The sequence below is a fragment of the Petaurus breviceps genome, unplaced genomic scaffold, assembly GCF_028583685.1.
Source record: "Petaurus breviceps papuanus isolate PSGF00001 unplaced genomic scaffold, PetGlider_PUasm1.0 126, whole genome shotgun sequence".
Classification (NCBI taxonomy): domain Eukaryota; kingdom Metazoa; phylum Chordata; class Mammalia; order Diprotodontia; family Petauridae; genus Petaurus; species Petaurus breviceps.
The window spans coordinates 30,895,231-30,913,099 of record NW_027185655.1 but is presented as its reverse complement, the minus strand read 5'-3'; the positions used below and the strand labels follow the sequence as shown (position 1 = coordinate 30,913,099).

Sequence of the window (17,869 nt, the reverse complement as noted above, 5' to 3'; positions counted from 1 at the left end):
ATATATATATATATATATATATATATATATATATATATATAAAATAACGTTCATACTTTTAACAAGTTGAATGTTAGAGACATTGAAGTTATTTATTCACTCACATCTTTTAAAAACTTAATCCAGAGACTTCTGGGAGCCAAGATGGTTGAGTAAGCAATAAATTTCTATAATTTTTCCACATTCACCTACAAATAAACATAAAATAGCATCCCAAAATAAATCCTGGAATAGCAGAACCAGCAAAAGATAAGGTGGAATAATCTTTAAATCCAAGGAACTTGGAAGATTGGCAACAGAAAGGTCTCTCTCACTCAGGTAAAGGGGCAGTATAGTCCAGGACAGAAAGTGTTTCTGCACTTGAGCAGTAAGCACCCCTGCAGCAAACAATTAGATGATCCTGATCCCCAATGTGGTGAAGTAGGCACACACCAAGACCAGGAATCTCCATGTGCTTCAGCATAGCCAGGGGAATCAGCAGACTCCGACTCCAAAAGCACCACATGCTTCAGTGTATTTTTAGCAAACAGGCAGATTCTAGCAGTGAAACCTCCAAGTGCTTCAGCACAGCCCTGGACAAACAGGCATCCTCCAGTGGCCAGATCACCATTTGCTTTGGTGTAGCCCTGGGGAACCAACACAGGAATCAGAACACCCCAGATACCAGCTCTAGGACTCCAGGTCAGTACCAGGTAAACTGCCAGACTCCTATGTCCTCTGAAAGCACCAGTGACTCTACATCCTACCCCTTCAGGACAGCAGCAGATGGACGTATCCACCCATAATGATGTTGATGTTGCCTCAGGGTAATATCAGTGCAACACCAGGTAAACAGCCAAGGACTGTGGCCAATGGCCCAATAAGCCTGAGACAGTGTCCCTTACACCCTGGAAGCAGAGTTCAAATATAAAAATAAAAAAAGGAAAAAGGTCCAAAAAAGACAAGAAAAAAAGCAAGGAAAAAAAAGTCTGACAGTAGAGAGTTATTATGATAATATGGATGAACAAGACACAAACTCAAAAGAGGACAGCAATGTCAAAACACCTATGGGCAAAATCTCAAAGAAAAATGGGAAGTGGTATCAAGTCCAGAAAGAACCTTGGGAAGACATCAAAAACGAGCTTAAAAATCTTATGAGAGGTGGAAGAAAAACTGGGGAAAAATGAGAGTGATGCAAGAAAATTATGACAAAAGAGTCAGCAGCTTGGAAAAAAGAAAGCAATTGCTTCAAAGGCAGAATTGGCCAAATGGAAAAAGAGACACAAAAATCCTAAAGATCTGAAGAAAACAACTCCCTAAAGGTACAATTGACTAAATGGAAAAGGAAGTTAAAAAGCTAACTTAGGAAAACAACCCCTTAATAGTTAGAATTGAGGGGACAGCTCGGTGGCATAGTGAGTTTAACACCGGTCTTGGAGTCAGGATGAACTGAGTTCAAATCCAACCTCAGACAAATAATACTTACTAGCTGTGTGACCTTGGGCAAGTCACTTAATCCCAAATGCCTTCCCTTATCCCCTCTAAAAAGGCAAAAAGTCAGAATTAAGTAAGTAGAAACTAATGACTCTACCACACACCAAAAATCAATCAAATAAATTTAAAAGAATGAAAAAAAATGTAGAAGAAAATGTAAAAATCTCATAGAAAAGACAATTAACTTGGAAAATAGATCCAGGAGAGAGAATGTCAGAATCATTGGACTATCTGAAATCTATAGTCAAAAGGAAAATCTGTACAGCATTTTTCAAGAAGTAGTCAAGGAAAACTGCCCTGATATCCTGGAAGGCATATAGGCAGAAGGCAAGATAGACAATGAACGAATTAATTGATGACCAAACGCCAAAGAACATCATAACCAAATTATAAAATTATCAGATCAAGGAAAATATACTGCAAGTGGCCAGAAAAAAGCAATCCATGGATGGGGAAGATTTTCAACTCCCAGTAACATTACAAAGAGGTAGGTATATAAAAAAGAATCATCTAACCAGTGAAATTCAGCATTGTACTGTTAGCAGAAAAAAGAAAAAAACGGTCATTTTAAGAAATAGAAGGATTTCAAGCTTTCATAAGGAAAAGACCAGAACTGAGCAAAAACATTGATTTACGATATCAAGACCCAAGAATATCCTTAAAAAAGAAAACATAAAGGATTCAATGGAGCTGAACTTGCTCAGTACTGCATAATTTTTAGAAATTATACCACTAATGGTTCAGCTAGAAGGAATATACATAGAGAGAGTGTCCAGGTGTAAGTTGAATTGCAGGGAATGGCCTAAAAAATAAGGAATGAGAAAGAGGAACACATCGGGTGTAGATGGAAGGGAGAAGTAGAATTGGGTAAATTATTTCACATAAAAAGGTGCAAAAATCCTATTCCAGTGGAGGGAAATATGGGAGTTTGGGGATGGTAATCTCTTGAACTTTACTCTCATTCATACTGGCTCAAAGAAGGAAGGATATATGCAATAAGTAAAGATGGAGGGGTTACTCACAGAAGGGAACACAGACTCAGGGCGGGGGTAGACAGAAGCAGACCACTGTCAAGGAGGGAAAGGATGAAAGGAGAGAGGAAAAATAGGAGGGAGGGAAATACAGTTAGCAACCATAACTATGAATGTGAATGGGAAGAAATCTCTTATTTAAAAAAATGGATAGCCTAATGGGACAAAAGCAGAATGCTAGAATATTTTTTGTTTATAGGAAACACACTTAAAGCAGAGTGACACATAAAGGAAAGGTAAGGGGCTGAACCAGAATCTATTATGCTTTAGGTGAAATAAACAAAAACAAAAAGACAAACACAAAACAACAAGAAGCAGGGTATCAATCCTGATCACAGACAAAGCAAAAGCAAAAACAGAACTAATTAAAAGAGATGAGGGAGGAAACAGAATCTTGCTAAAAGCTAAAATAGACAATAAAATATTATCAATACTAAATAAAATTGCACCAAAGTTTATAGCATCCAAATTCTTTTTTAAATTAAATTTTGTTTATTTTTAGTTTATATCATTCATCTCCACAAAATTTTGACTTGCAAATTTTCTCCCCGTCCCTCCCCTATCCACCACCCCAACCCAGCAATCCCACTGTATACCCCCTCCCTCAGTCTGCTCTCTCCCATATCCTCCCTCATACCCCTTCCGACTTTCCGTAGGGCAAGATGGATCCCCATACATCAGTGCCTATACATCTTACTTCCCAGTTGCATGCAAAATAATAATAATAATAATAACAACTATAATAATAATAATAAATATTTAAATATTTGATTCCAAAACATTGAATTCCAGATTCCCTCCCATCCTCCCTCCTCACCCACCCTTAATGGGAAGATAAGCAATTCAATATAGGCTGTATATGTGTAGATTTGCAAAACCTTTCCATAGTGGATATATTGTGAAAGACTGACTATATTTCCTTCTATCCAATCCCGTCCCCACTTGTTCTATTCTCTACTTTGACCCTGTCCCTTTTCAAAAGTGTGTCCCTCCCTCCCAACCTGCCATCCCCCCTACCATCTGTCCTCTCATCCCCTTCCCCCCTACTCTCCTGTAGGGTGAGATACCCGATTTTGAGTGTATGTCATTCCCTCCCTAAGCCAAATTCAATGAAAGTAAGTTTGACCCATTCCCTTTTGCCTTCCTGTTGTTCCCCTCTATTGTAACAGTTTTCCCTTGCCTTTTATATGAGATAATTTACCCCATTCTGTCTCTCCCCATTTCCTCTCATTATATTCCTCTCTCACCTATCAATTTCACCTTTTAAGTGTCACCCCTTCCTATTCAATTGGTCCTTTGCTCTCTCTCTATGTATACCTACCTGTACACATATATACACACACTAATATATGTATTCATATGCACATATACCCTAGTATATAAACATATATATGTATATACATTTGTATTCCTTCAACTATTCTCATACTGAGAAAAATTTCATAAGTTATGATTATCCTTTTTCTTGTTTTGGTCTTTATTAATTTGTTTACTTTTAGTTTAAAAGATTCATTACCACAATTCCTTGAGTTTCAAATTTTCTCTCCCTCCCCCCCCACTTCCACCCATGGCAGGAAACAATCAAGTATAGTATCTGAAAATAATTTCACATAAGGCATTAGTCAGATTAAAAAGAAAGATTGTAACAGATGGAATGAAGAATGGGAAAGAGAAAACAAAACCAAACAAGAAAACAAAAAAAGGCAGGTAGTTTGCTTCAGTCTAGGTTCAATCTCAGTTCTTTCTCTGGATGTAAATATCTCTCTCCATCATGAGTCTTTTGTGTTTGACTTATGTCTCTGGATTGCTGAGAAGGGTCCCATTTATCAAAGTTGGTCATCATACATACGTTGTGTTTGTAACTGTGTACAAATTCCTCCTGGCTCTACTCTTCTCACTCAGCATCAGTGTGTATAAGCCTCTCCAGGTAAATATGAAGTCCATCTGGTCCTTGTTTCTTATTGCACAAGAGTATTCCATAACATGCATACAGCACAAATTGTTCAGACTTTCCCTAATTGTTGGGCACCACCTTAATTTCCAATTCTTTGCTACCATAAAAAGAGCTGCTATAAATATTTTTGTACATATGGGTATTTTTCCCACTTCTATGATCTCTTTGGGATACAACCCTGGAAGTGGTATTGTTGGGTGAAAGTGTATAAAATTATTTATAGCCCTTTGGGCAAAATTCCAGATTACTCTCCATAATTTTTGGATCAGTTCACAACTCCACCAGCAATGCATTAGTGTTCCAATTTGTCCACATCCTCTCCAGCATTTGTCATTATCCTGTCTTGTCATCTTAGCCAATCTGACAGGTGAGATGTGGTACCTCAGAGTTGTTCTGGTTTGCATTCCTTTAAGTTATATATTCTATTTGATCTCAGTAGACTTGAATGATGGTGATGGAAAATTACCTGAAAATACAGATTAATCTGGAAAGGTAATGAACCTCTAAGTTAACATGAGTTAAATTTAAGTTAATAATGAAAATTAAAATCAGGCAGGTTTTAGACTCTGTTACAAACATTTTAAATTGTTCCTATCACTGCCCATTTCATTCAATGAAGCATCTATTTTAAAACACCTTTAGCTCCTAGATGAAAAGAAAAAAGAAAAAAAATCCCCCATCCTTCTATACTTTAACAAAGAAATTTAAGACACAATATATATCCAGCATGCTTTTTTTCAGTATTAGGTCATTTGACTCAGAATCACAACCATGTGGAACTTGCATCTGTTTAGGAAACTGTCACACACACAGTACCAAAGGAACATTGGCATAATCAGATCTTCTTCAGTCTTATGCCCTAAACTGACTGGGAGTGCTCCAATTTTGAATTCCAAATGTCAGTATCAGCAGCTATTTGACTATAGAGCTCATGTTTGGAGACAATGTTAACCTTTGGAGAAATCTTGCCAGATCGTTTGTTCTTCTGGCCCAATCCATCAAAAGAATGAGCCATCCACTCGAGAAATACATTGCCCCTCTGATGAACCACTCAGAGATTCTGCAAGCAGTTCATTCAAATACCAGAAAATAAAAGCCTTACTTTATCTTACCTTTTTATCCTTAAAATTTTTGCTTCTCCAATAAGAACAAAACCCAAATGTATATTTAGTTTCTTCAGGAATGCTACAAAATACTCTTTCTCAACCCATGGACTGGGGCAGGGGGAAGAGGGGAAAGTAGCACAGAGTCTTTACAGGAGGTACATAGGGTTTCCTCTTAAATCCATTAATAAATAAATATGACATATAAACCAAGTAGATTATATGTCTCATCTTTAAAAATATTGTTACTTTTAAAAATAATAGATGCTATGGTGATTAATAATATTCAAATGAATTTAAAATGCCATTAAGTTGATGGTAGCTTCCTGTAATCATTTCTTCTCTCAGTCAATGGATTAATTAATAGTGAAACTACTGTCATCTGGATGACAGTGACACTGTTTTTCCCCTAAAAAGAGACACTTATTCAAGGAGCCTGGCAATTACCTTTCAGAGTAAAATTTCAGAAGCAAATTGCAACTCTAAAATCAGGTCATTTTAAAATATTACTCAGATTTACTGATATATTTAACCTGTAGAGAAGCAACATAATACTGTGTTAGAGAGCAAGTTTTGGAGTCAGGAAGAACAAAATCCTGCTTCTAACAAATATTTTCTATGGGAACCTATGGGCATGTCACTTGATTTATCCGTTTCCTAAGACTCAGAAGTTTCAGAAAAATGGCGATCTGATTTGTTAGTAACCCTTTACTAAAAGAGTGTCCTAAAGCAATGGAATCTTAGGCCTGGTCAAAATAAACATTTGTTTTAAAATTTTAGGTAAAAGAGTTATTTGTATGTAGCTCTTGGTGCAAACGGTCATTTACAGTGGTTTATCCTCATTACTAGAGACTGGTTGCTCAGAGCTCAATGCCTACATGAGAACTTGACAGAGGAGAGATCTTGGTCTTCTGCCTTTTGACTTTGAGAGGGAAGAAATAGTTTCAGACTTTACTCACGTCCCTGAAGGTAAAGACTGTGGCAAAAAGTATATACATAGAGGTGTTTGTAACTCCCATTATGTACTTATACCTATATTAATACATTGATAACTTTGGGACATTTCCCTTTGGGTTGCTCTCTCTCTGTCTCCTTCTTTCTCATATCTCATACTGTACATTCTCCCCTTGTGTATTTTCCAGCATACAAAATCTGGATTTTGTTTCGATATTGACTTGGATAAATTAGTTTATTCTCTATTTACTATGTATATTCATTGTGGAACTGACAGTTAAGCCTTGTATACATACCTTGGAGTATCCCTTCCCCATTAAGACATAGCATTCAAGAACTCAGATCAGACATAATTTTTACTCCTAGACCAGCAATAATCAAGCAGAATAGACATATAATTCAAGCCTGGTACATACTTTCTTTGAGGAGAGCAGGCTGGATACCTCCTGATTCTGACCTCCTGCCTCACCCTATGACAAGAGTCAGTCTCCCTTGGAGGACAGTATGAGAAAAAAATTCTAGAAATATTTTTTCTTGTCTTTCTGTGAGCATCTAGACCAGAGGTGGGGAACCTGCAGCCTGAAGGCCACATATCACCCTCTAAGTCCTCAAGTGTGGCCCTTTGAATGAATCTAAAAGTTCACAGAGTAAGTTCCCTTAATAAAAGGATTTGTTCCATAAAACTTGGACTCAATCATACGGCCACCGCCAAGGACCTAGAAGGCTACATATATCCTTGAGGCCAGGGGTTCTTCACCTGTGATATAGACACTCATGGACACTCATAATTTACAAGGACAACAGAGCACAATGTACCCCTCACACCCTCTACATGCATAAAATAGGTCAGATTCCTTTCTCAGTTCTAGAGATCAGATGATGAAAAAGATTTATGTCTTATGTATGGATTGAGAGATTAGGAATCCACAGATGTTAAATGTTACAAACCCTGTCAGACATGACTGTTGTGTCTATTGCACTTAAATATTTTTCTTCGTTACGGGGAAGGTTCAACAAGAGGAGAATGAATTATATAGAAAAATTACTGTGGTATTAAAATATAGTAATACAACTTGAAAAATAGTTCAGAACAACAAATAAAATGGAATTTGTATTGAATATATATACAAATATGTACATATAATCTATATGTATCTATATATTTATGAATCTATAAACATGTATATACATGTATATAGATGTATGTAAAGATACATGTATATAGATATGTATATATATGTATATAGATATATACAAAAAACTGAAATTGTAGTTAATACCTTATTAAATATAGACAGGATTTGTTTCACACACATTCAAACAAATATAAAACAAAAAAAAAACCCTCTCTTCTACAAATCTCAACAAATTAAGACTGTTTAATAAAACTTAATATTAATTGGATTTGACCACAAGAGAAACACATACCTACCCAAGGGACAAGTAGGGGTTAGCAATAGAAAATTTTGAATACCTTTGGTCTTGACTCCAATGTTCTTTCCAATATGTCCATTCTTTTCTAGTTTTGTTATGACTGCAAAATTTTGCCTCATCTACTCATATGTAGTTCATGAGTAAAAATAGTTATGTTAGGAAGATTATAAAATCAACATCCATATTTATCCAAGGTTTCCTAATGCAGTCTTGACTGATGATAAAATATTAGGACACAAATACTTAGTGTAAGTATTTAGTGAATGAACTTATTCATACTAAAACTTAACCAGATAACCAAGTAATTAATAACAAGTCACTGATCTCAGCTCTCTTCCAGTTTTAATCAGAGCAGAGTAAAGAAAAAAAAAGAGCATCCTCACTTCTTGAAGCAAGAACAGATATTACCATTGGAATAGTGAAAACCAAGACTGCAAATAAAGATGACAAATATCAAAGACTCGAAATTTAACCAAACCAGCTTGGTTCGCCTGCATTTGAGCATTAGAAAGAGCTATCAGTTTTTATTTGTTGGAAGGGTATTTCTACCCACCTGTTCCCTGTTTTTTGTTTTGTTTTGTTTTGTTTAAAACTCATATGTTCCTTTAGATAATTTCAAGTTCCCTTTTCTAAGTTTATTGATGCCACCTCAGGGCAATCTATCTTCCAAATTAAATCCAGTTGTTACTCATCTCAACTGTCTTATTATATACATTTAAATACTTTGATGCATATGTGGTTTCCCTTAGGACTGACAAATATATGGATGGTAGAAGTGACCTTTTGCTTGTCAAGATAGAAATGCCCCAGAAATTCCTTCATTGATTGCTAAGGAAATTAACCCTGCCACTGGATTAATGGCCTATGGACATAAGCCTGCTATCCTGCACAATGGTAAGAGAGTTGAAGCAACATTGGCAGCAGGAGAGCTGGCAAAGGTGTAAGGAAAATGCTGAGAATCAGACAAGGCAGAACTTTGGGAAAGGGCATCAGCTTGGCCAGCGGGATAATGATGTCATGGAAACTACCTGGATCAGTGACCAGGAGGCTTAAATTCTAGGATACCAAGACAAGGATTTTCTGACTGGGATATTCAGGGGCCACATGTAGTAGATGCTGAGTTGCTAGAACCATTCAATATAATAAGGAGAGCATGATAATTCTTTACTTTTCTTTTTCTTTCCTTTTCCATTCTTCTGAGTAGAGAGATATACATATTCTCAAGTCTCTATTTCTTAAAAAGTTTGTTTGCTTCCTATTTTTATTTTGTTTAAAATGCAATTTTGTTTAAGCATTTCTCACTGGCTTTCACTGCTGAGCTATATATTTCATTTGTCAATTAGAGGAATAGACAGGAAGTAGTAGTGAAATGAGATAGACAAGACGGAAAGAGAGAGAGAGAGAGAGAGAGAGAGAGAGAGACTGAGAGAGAGTGAGACAGACAGATGGAAAGAGAAAATGAGAGAAATACGTAGAGAAAGTTTAAGAGATAGAGACAAAGACAGAGAGTGAGAGATAGAGATAGACAGATGGAGAGAGAAAGAGGTATAAAAAGAAAGCTGCAGAGACAAACAGATGGAGAAAGAGGAGATGGAGGATTTTTTTTTTGAGTAGTGGAGAGAGAGAGAGGGAGAGGAAGAAAAAGGGAAGAGGGGAGAGAGGAAGAAGGTGGGAAAACGAAATTGTTGGGAGGCCTTGTTCTGTGCTATATTAAAAAATAGTAAGAGAAATTCCTGACTGAGAGCTCAGGCTGAACAAGAGATTTATTGATTCAATTTTTTAAAACTTTCCAGAGCAGGGAGTAAAAAGAGGGAGAAAAAATTGAATAAGGAACTTTCTAGGCAATAAGTTAACAGTTTTACATCTGAAACAGAGGGATACACACAGGGAAAAGGTAAAAGACTGGAGTAAAATATATCATGCCTCAGTGAAAGTAAAAAAAAAGCAGGGGTAGTAATCCTTATCTCAGATAAAGCAAAAGCAAAAATCAACCTAATTAAAAGAGGTAAGGAAGGAAATTATATTGTGTTAAAAGGCACGATCGAGAATGTAGCAATATCATTACTTAACATATATGCACCAAGTGGTATAGCATCCAAATTCCTAGAGAAGGTAAAGGAATTAGAGGAAGAAATAGATAGCAAAACCAAATTGTTGGGAGACCTTAATCTCCCCCTCTCTGAACTTGATAAATCCAAACTCAAAATAAACAAGAAAGAAATTAAGGAGTGAACAGAATTTTAGATAGGATAGGTATGATAGATCTCTGGAGAAAACTGAATGGGGATAAAAAGGAATATACTTTTTCTCAGTAGTTTATCGCACATACTCAAAAATTAACTATATTCTAAGGCATAAAAATCTCACAATTCTATGCAGTAAGGCAAAAATATTAAATGCATCCTTCTCAGATCATGATGCCCTAAAAATTAAGCAATAAAAGGCCATGTTAAGACAGATTAAAAATTGATTGGAAATTAAACAATTTAATCCTAAAGAATGAGTGGGTCAAACAAGAAATTGTAGAACAATCAGTAATTTGATTCAAGAGAATGATAATAATGAGACAACATACCAAAATTTGTGGGATGCATTAAAGGCAGTTCTTAGGGGAAGCTTTATATCCTTGAGTTTATACATGATTAAATTAGAGAAAAGGGAGATCAACGAATTGGGCATGCAATTGAAAAACATAGAAAAAGAACAAATTCAAAATCCCCAAATAAATACTAAATTAGGAATATTGAAAACCAAAGGAGAGATTAATAAAATTGAAATTAAGAAAACTATTGAATTAATAAATAAAGCTAAAAGCTGATTTTATGAAAAAAAAATGATAGACCATTAGTCAATATGATAAAAAAGAAGGAAGAAAACCACATTATAAGTATCAAAAATGAAAAGGGTGAATCTACCTCCAATGAAAAGGAAATCAAAACAATAATTAGGAATTATTTTACCCAATTGCATTCACATAAATTTTACAATTTTAGGGAAATGGATGAATATTTGCAAAAATACAAGGTGCCCAGCTTAACTAAAGAGGAATTAAATTACTTAAATAACCCCATCTCAGAAAAAGAAATTGAAAAAGCTATCAGTGAACTCCCTAGGAAAAAATCTCCAGGGCCAGATGGATTTACTAGTGAATTCTATAAAACATTTAAAGAGCAATTGATTCCAATACTCTTAACAATATTTGGGAAAATTAGTGAAGAAGGAGCCCTACCAAATGCTTTTTATGACACAAATATGGTACTGATGCCTAAATCAGGAAGAGATAAAAGAAAGAAAATTATACACCAATCTCCCCCATGAATATAGATGCAAAAAATCTAAGTAAAATACTAGCAAAAAGACAACAGCAACTTATATCAAGAATAATCCATTTTGATCAGGTAGGATTTATTCCAGGAATGGAAGGATGGTTTAATATTAGGAAAACCATCAGTATAATTGATCATATCAAAAATAAAACTAGCGTAAACCACAAGATCATCTCAATAGATGCAGAAAAGGCTTTTGACAAAATAAAACATGCATTCCTATTAAAAACATTAGAAAGCATAGGAATAAATGGAGCCTTCCTTAAAATAATAGGTAGCATCTATTTAAAGCCATCAGCAAGTATTATATGTAATGGGGAGAAGTTAGAAGCATTTCCAATATGATCAGAGGTGAAACAAGGATGTCCACTATCACCCCTCTTATTCAATTTGGTACTAGAAGTGTTATCAGTAGCAATTCGAGAAGAAAAAAAAATCAAAACAATAAAATTAGGCAAATAAGAGACCAAGCTGTCACTCTTTGCAGATGATATGATGATATACTTAGAGAATCCTACAGAATCAAGTAAAAAATCTACTTGAGACAATAAATAAATTTGGCAAGGTTGCAGGATATAAAAGAAACCCACATAAATCCTCAGCATTCCTATATATCTCCAATGAAATTCAACAGCAAGAGAGAGAAAGAGAAATCCCATTTAAAATTACTGTAGACATTATAAAATATTTGGGGATCTACCTGCCAAAACAAACTCAGGACCCATATGACTCAGGACAACTACAAAACATTTTTCACACAAAATAAGTCAGTTCTAACTAATTGGAAAAATATCAATTGCTCATGGCTGGGTCGAGCTAATATAATAAAAATGACAATTTTACCTCAATTAAATTATATATTTAGTGCCATATCAATTAATTTACCAAAAAAAAATCTACTTTGTAGAGCTAGAAAAAATAGTAACAAAATTCATTTGGAAGAACAAAAGCTCCAGAATATCAAGGGGATTAATGAAAAGAAATGCTGTATTATAAAGCAGCAGTCATCAAAACTATTTGGTACTGGCTAAGGAATAGAGGAGTGGATCAATGGAATAGATTAGGCACACGAGATTCAGAAGTCATTGACTATAATAATCTATTGTTTGATAAAGCCCAAAACACTTGTTTTTTTGGGATAAGAACTAACTATTTGACATATCTGCTGGGAAAACTGGAATATAGTATGGCAGAAACTGGGCATAGACCATTATCTAACACTATATACAAAAATCAAGTCTAAATGGGTGCATGAACTAGGTGGAAAGGTTGATACTGTAAGCAGTCTCCTAAAACAAGAAATAGTTTACCTATCAGACTAGTGGAGAGGGAAAGACTTTATGACAAAACAAGAATTATAGAACATTATAAAATGTAAAATGGATAATTTTGACTACATGAAATTGAAAAGCTTCTGTACAAACAAAGGCAATGTAACCAAGATTAAGAGGGAGGTGGGAAATTAGGAAAAAAACTTTACAACATATGTCTCTGACAAAGGACTCATTTCTAAAATATGCAGAGAATTGAGTCAAATTTATAATTATACAAGTCATTCCCCAATTGATAAATGGTCAAAGGATATGAACAGGCAATTCTAAGAGAAAGAAATTAAAGATATCTTTAAGCACATGAAGAAATGCTGTAAATCATTTTTATGATTAGATTATTGATTAGAGAAATGCAAATCAAAACAACTCTGAGGTACCACATCTCACCAGTCAGATTGGCTAAGATGACAAAACAGGAAAATGACAAATGCTGGAGAGGATGTGGGCAAATTGGAACACTAATGCATTGCTGGTGGAGTTGTGAACTGATCCAGCCTTTCTGGAGAGCAATCTGGATTTATGCCGAAAGGGCTGTAAATAATTTCATATCCTTTCACCCAGCAATACCACTCCTACGGTTATATCCCAAAGAGATCATAGAAATTGAAGGAAGACTCATATATACAAAAAAGTTTATAGCAGCTCTTTTTGTGGTGGCAAAGAATTGGAAATTAAGGCGGTGCCCATCAATTGGGGAATGGCTGAACAAGTTGTGGTATATGCATGTTATGGAATATTACTGTTCTATAAGAAACAAGGAGCAGATGGACTTCATATTTACCTGGAGAGGCTTAATAGAACTGATGCTGAGTGAGAAGAGCAGAACCAGGAGAAATTTGTACACAATTATAGACACAATGTGTGTATGATGACCAACTTTGATTGACTGGACTCTTCTCTGCAATGCAGTGATATAAGTCAATCCCAAAAGACTCATGATGGAGAGAAATGTGTGCATCTGGAGAAAGAATTAGAAAGAACTGAGTTTATGTGCAGCTGGAAGCAAAATACCTGATCTTTTTCTTTTTCTTGTTTGGTTTTATGTCCTCTTTACCATTTTTCACTCCATCTGATACAATCTGTCTTTATAACCTGACTAATGTATAATGTGAAAGTATTTACAGATCCTATACTTGACTATATGCCACCATGGTGGGGGGGAGGTCAGGAAGGGGGACAAAATGTGAAACTCAAGGAATTGTGGAATTGAATCCTGTAAACTAAAAGTACACAAATTAATTAAAATATTTTTAAAAAGAATAATAACATACAAATGATAAACATTTCTAAATATTTCCAAAAAATAATAAAATAACTTTTGTTCTTCCAAAAAAAATAAGTTAGAGTTTTGAGTTTTTAGTGGGAGGCTAGAACTAGTTTGGAATTTTACGTTATGGGCATTTCCTTTCCCCAGTGTTTTCCTGAAATAGATTTGAAAGAAAAACCATCTCTTAGAGGACATGAGCTTGGGGAATGCTAGAGAGGAAGTCACACAGAGAAGAAGAGTAAAGGGAGAGTCTGGTAAGGTTTGACCTGGGGCTGGAGAAAGGGAGAAAAATATGATAAGCCCTTTCCCCACTCATGCTACATATCCCAACATAAAATGAAAGCATGTAAGAAATAAATCAATAAATCATTTTTGTACATTTTCTTTCCTTACAAGACTCATAGATATTGGTTTCTAAATGCATTCAAGCAAAATAAAGACAAATATTATGAAGACATAGAATAGTTGTTATTCCTGAAGTTAGTCTAGAAGAGTAACCCTAATCATCTACCGTCTCTCACAATTATAAGACCACAATAGCTAGAAATGATATAATGCTTTAAGTGCTAAAATTGCTGTGCAAATATCATCTAATGTCATCATCATAACCCTAAGAGTAAGTGCTACTATTATTACTTTCACCTTTTATAGAAATGAAAAAGAGAGGATGAATGTTTTAGCAAGGATCACATAAGTAGTGTCTAAGTTAGAATTCTAAACTCAGTTCTTTCTGACACACATCCAGCATTCAATCTATGAGGTCACCTAACAGCTTTGAATACAACTAGGTTGCTTCCCTAATGAATTTCATCACTTTCAAAAAAGAAAAAAAAAGAATACTAGTAGGGAAATAATCAAGGTATGAGATGAATAAAATGTGAAAGAAATATCCAAACTGCTAAAGTAGGGACATCTTTGGAAACATTCATATTGAATAATTTGGAACATGAAAGAGGTTTCTGTGGCTAAGATTTTGAAAACAGCAAAAAATATTTTTACGGAGCCAATTTTAAGTGGATTTAATTCTCCAAAACAATTGCATTTCCATGTGTTTACAGTACTGATAAAGTGCAATGTTGTTCATTTCTCTCCCTCTGCACACATTCAAGTATTCAGAATGCCCAGATTTACACAGTACCTCAAATTTTACTTTTAAACTGCTACTGTCTTGGCTACAAATTTGAGTCCTTCAATTTTTGGAAAACTTTGTGGAATGCTCCTTCTCCTGGTGTGTTTAATCGACCTCTTCAGTGGTGGGTCCAGAAGAAGCTCCTGCAGATGGAGCTGCTCCACCCCCTGTGAACCCAGCAGGCATGGAGACATGCCACCTGCACTATGGTACAACTTAGTAATGATGGGGCTGCAGACTTTCTCCAATTCTTTCTGCTGATGCTCAAATTCTTTCTTCTCAGCAGCCTGGTTATTATCCAGCCAGTTGATTATTTCATTACATTCGTCAAGGATCTTCCGTTTGTCTTTATCATCAGTTTTGCATTGCCATTTTTCATCCTCTATAGTTGCCTTCATGTTGAAATCAAAAGATTCACGAAAATTGTTGGAAGAGGCCTTGTCTCTCTGCTTTTCAACCTCAGCCTTGTATTTCTCAGCCTCCTGGATCATACAGTCAATGTCTTCTTTGCTCAGACATCCTTTATCATTAGTGATGGTGATCTTGTTCTCCTTGCCTATGCTCTCATCCACAGGAGAAACATTGAAGATGCCATTTGCATCAATGTCAAATGTTACTTCAATCTGAGGAACACCCCTGGGTGCTGGAAGAATTCCTGTGAACTCAAATTTTCCAAGAAGATTGTTATCCTTTGTCATTGCTCTCTCATAAACCTGAATAAGTACACCAGGCTGGTTGTCCGAATAGGTGGTAAAGGTCTGTGTCTGCTTGGTGGGGATGGTGGTATTATGTTTGATCAGAAAGGTCATAACTCCACCAGCAGTTTCAATTCCAAGTGAAAGAGGAGTGACATCCAACAACAGCAAGTCCTGCACATTCTCAGATTTATCTCCAGACAAAATGGCAGCCTGGACAGCTGCACCATAAACAACAGCCTCATCAGGATTGATACTCTTGTTGAGCTTCTCATCATTGAAGAAGTCTTGCAGAAGCTTCTGTATTTGGGGGATTCGAGTGGAACCACCCACCAGGACAATGTCATGAATCTGAGACTTATCTAGCTTGGCATCTCTTAAGGCCTTCTCCACAGGGTCCAGCATGCCACAGAAGAGATCAGCATTCAGCTCTTTGAAATGGGTCCAGGTTATTGATGTATAGAAATCAATACCTTCATAGAGGGAATCAGTCTCAATATTGGCCTGGGTACTGAAAGAGAGGGTTTGCTTTGCATGTTCACAAGCAATGCAGAGACAGCGAACAACCATTTTGTTCTCACTGATGTCCTTCTTGTGCTTTCACTTGAACTCAGCAATGAAATGGTTGACAATTTGGTTGTCAAAGTCCTCCCCACCTAAGTGGGTGTCCCCAGCTGTGGACTTGACCTCAAAGATTCCATATTCAATGGTAAGAATGGAGACATCAAAAGTACCACCTCCAAGGTCAAAGATAAACATATTTCTCTCAGCACCAACTTTTTTGTTTGAGCCATAAGCAATAGCAGCAGCAGCAGTTAGCTCATTGATGATTTGGAGCACATTAAGACCAGCTAAGGTTCCAGCATCTTTGGTGGCCTGACATTGGGAATCATTGAAATATGTTGGTACTGTTACCACAGCATCTGTGACAGTTTTCCAAGGTAAGCTTCAGCAATTTCTTTCATCGTGGTCAAGATCACAGAAGATAACTTTCTCTGGATAGAAATTTTGGTCTCCCCTTTGTACTCCATTTGAACCTTAGGCCTGCCTGTGTCATTCACCACCGTAAAAGGCCAATGCTTCATGTCTGATTGTACAACTGCATCATCAAATCTGAGACCAATAAGACATTTGGCATCAAAAACTGTGTTGGTGGGGTTCATTGCAACTTGATTCTTTGCAGCATCACTGATTAAACGTTTTGTGTCGGTGAAGGTGAAGTAGCTTGGGGGTGGTCCTGTTTCCTTGGTCATTAGCAATGATCTCCACTTTCCCATGTTGGAAGACTCCCACACAGTAGTAAGTGGTGGCAAGATCAATGCCAACTGTGGGTCCCTTCGACATGGTTGCTGGGGAGTCGGGGGAGGTCGTAGCTGACCAGTGTGGAGAGACAAGGGCTGTTGCTGCTCTGAGTAAACCCCAGCAAAACATATTTTTATCTGCTAGGAAGTGGTGTCAGGAATTAAAGCCTTTTTTAAAACTCTGAAATCATGAAGATTATTTTGTGACTATGAGAAAGTCACCTGAACCCTCTGGGTTTTGCTTAGTTTCTTCATCTTAAAATGAAGGGAATGGTCAGCCCTAGATGAACTATAGTGTTGCTACCAGTTCTATTTCTATGGTCCAATGATCCTGTCAAAAAAAAAAAAAAACTTTTCAGAGATGGAAAATGGTTGTCTTTTTTCTTCAGAATACAATCTTAGATTTGAATGTTAATTCATATTGTGTATTAGAAAATAGATGGAAAAACAATTTAAATATTAAATGTCATACCAGACAGAAATAGTTGATAATGGAAGATCATATGTTTCACAATTGTGGGTTAAGAAAAATATATGGGATAGAGATTATTTTTAAAAAGGCAATGTCAATTATATTAAATTTAAAGCATTTTCAGGAAAAAAATAATTCATTTCGAGTAAGAAAATATGTAGGTTTTTTGGGTTTTTTCAGGGGATGGGGTTGTTCATTAACTATCACTGATGGTCAAAATCTAAAAGTCATTTCCAATGGACAAGCAGTAACAAAATATGAACAGTTCTGAAAAGAAGAAATCCAAAGATCCTACAGTTATATGAAATGTTCTTTAAATCACTGTTTTAATACAAATTAAAATATGCATTACATTATGCTCACCAAATTAAAAATGAGGATGTAAGAGAAAAAAAGTTA

General features: G+C 35.9%; 1 pseudogene; it reads right to left on the bottom strand.

Annotated features, from left to right (window-relative positions):
* Nucleotides 1-15,107: 15,107 nt before the first annotated feature.
* Nucleotides 15,108-17,077, bottom strand: LOC138169813 (heat shock cognate 71 kDa protein-like; annotated as a pseudogene).
* Between the last annotated feature and the right edge of the window lie 792 nt (nucleotides 17,078-17,869).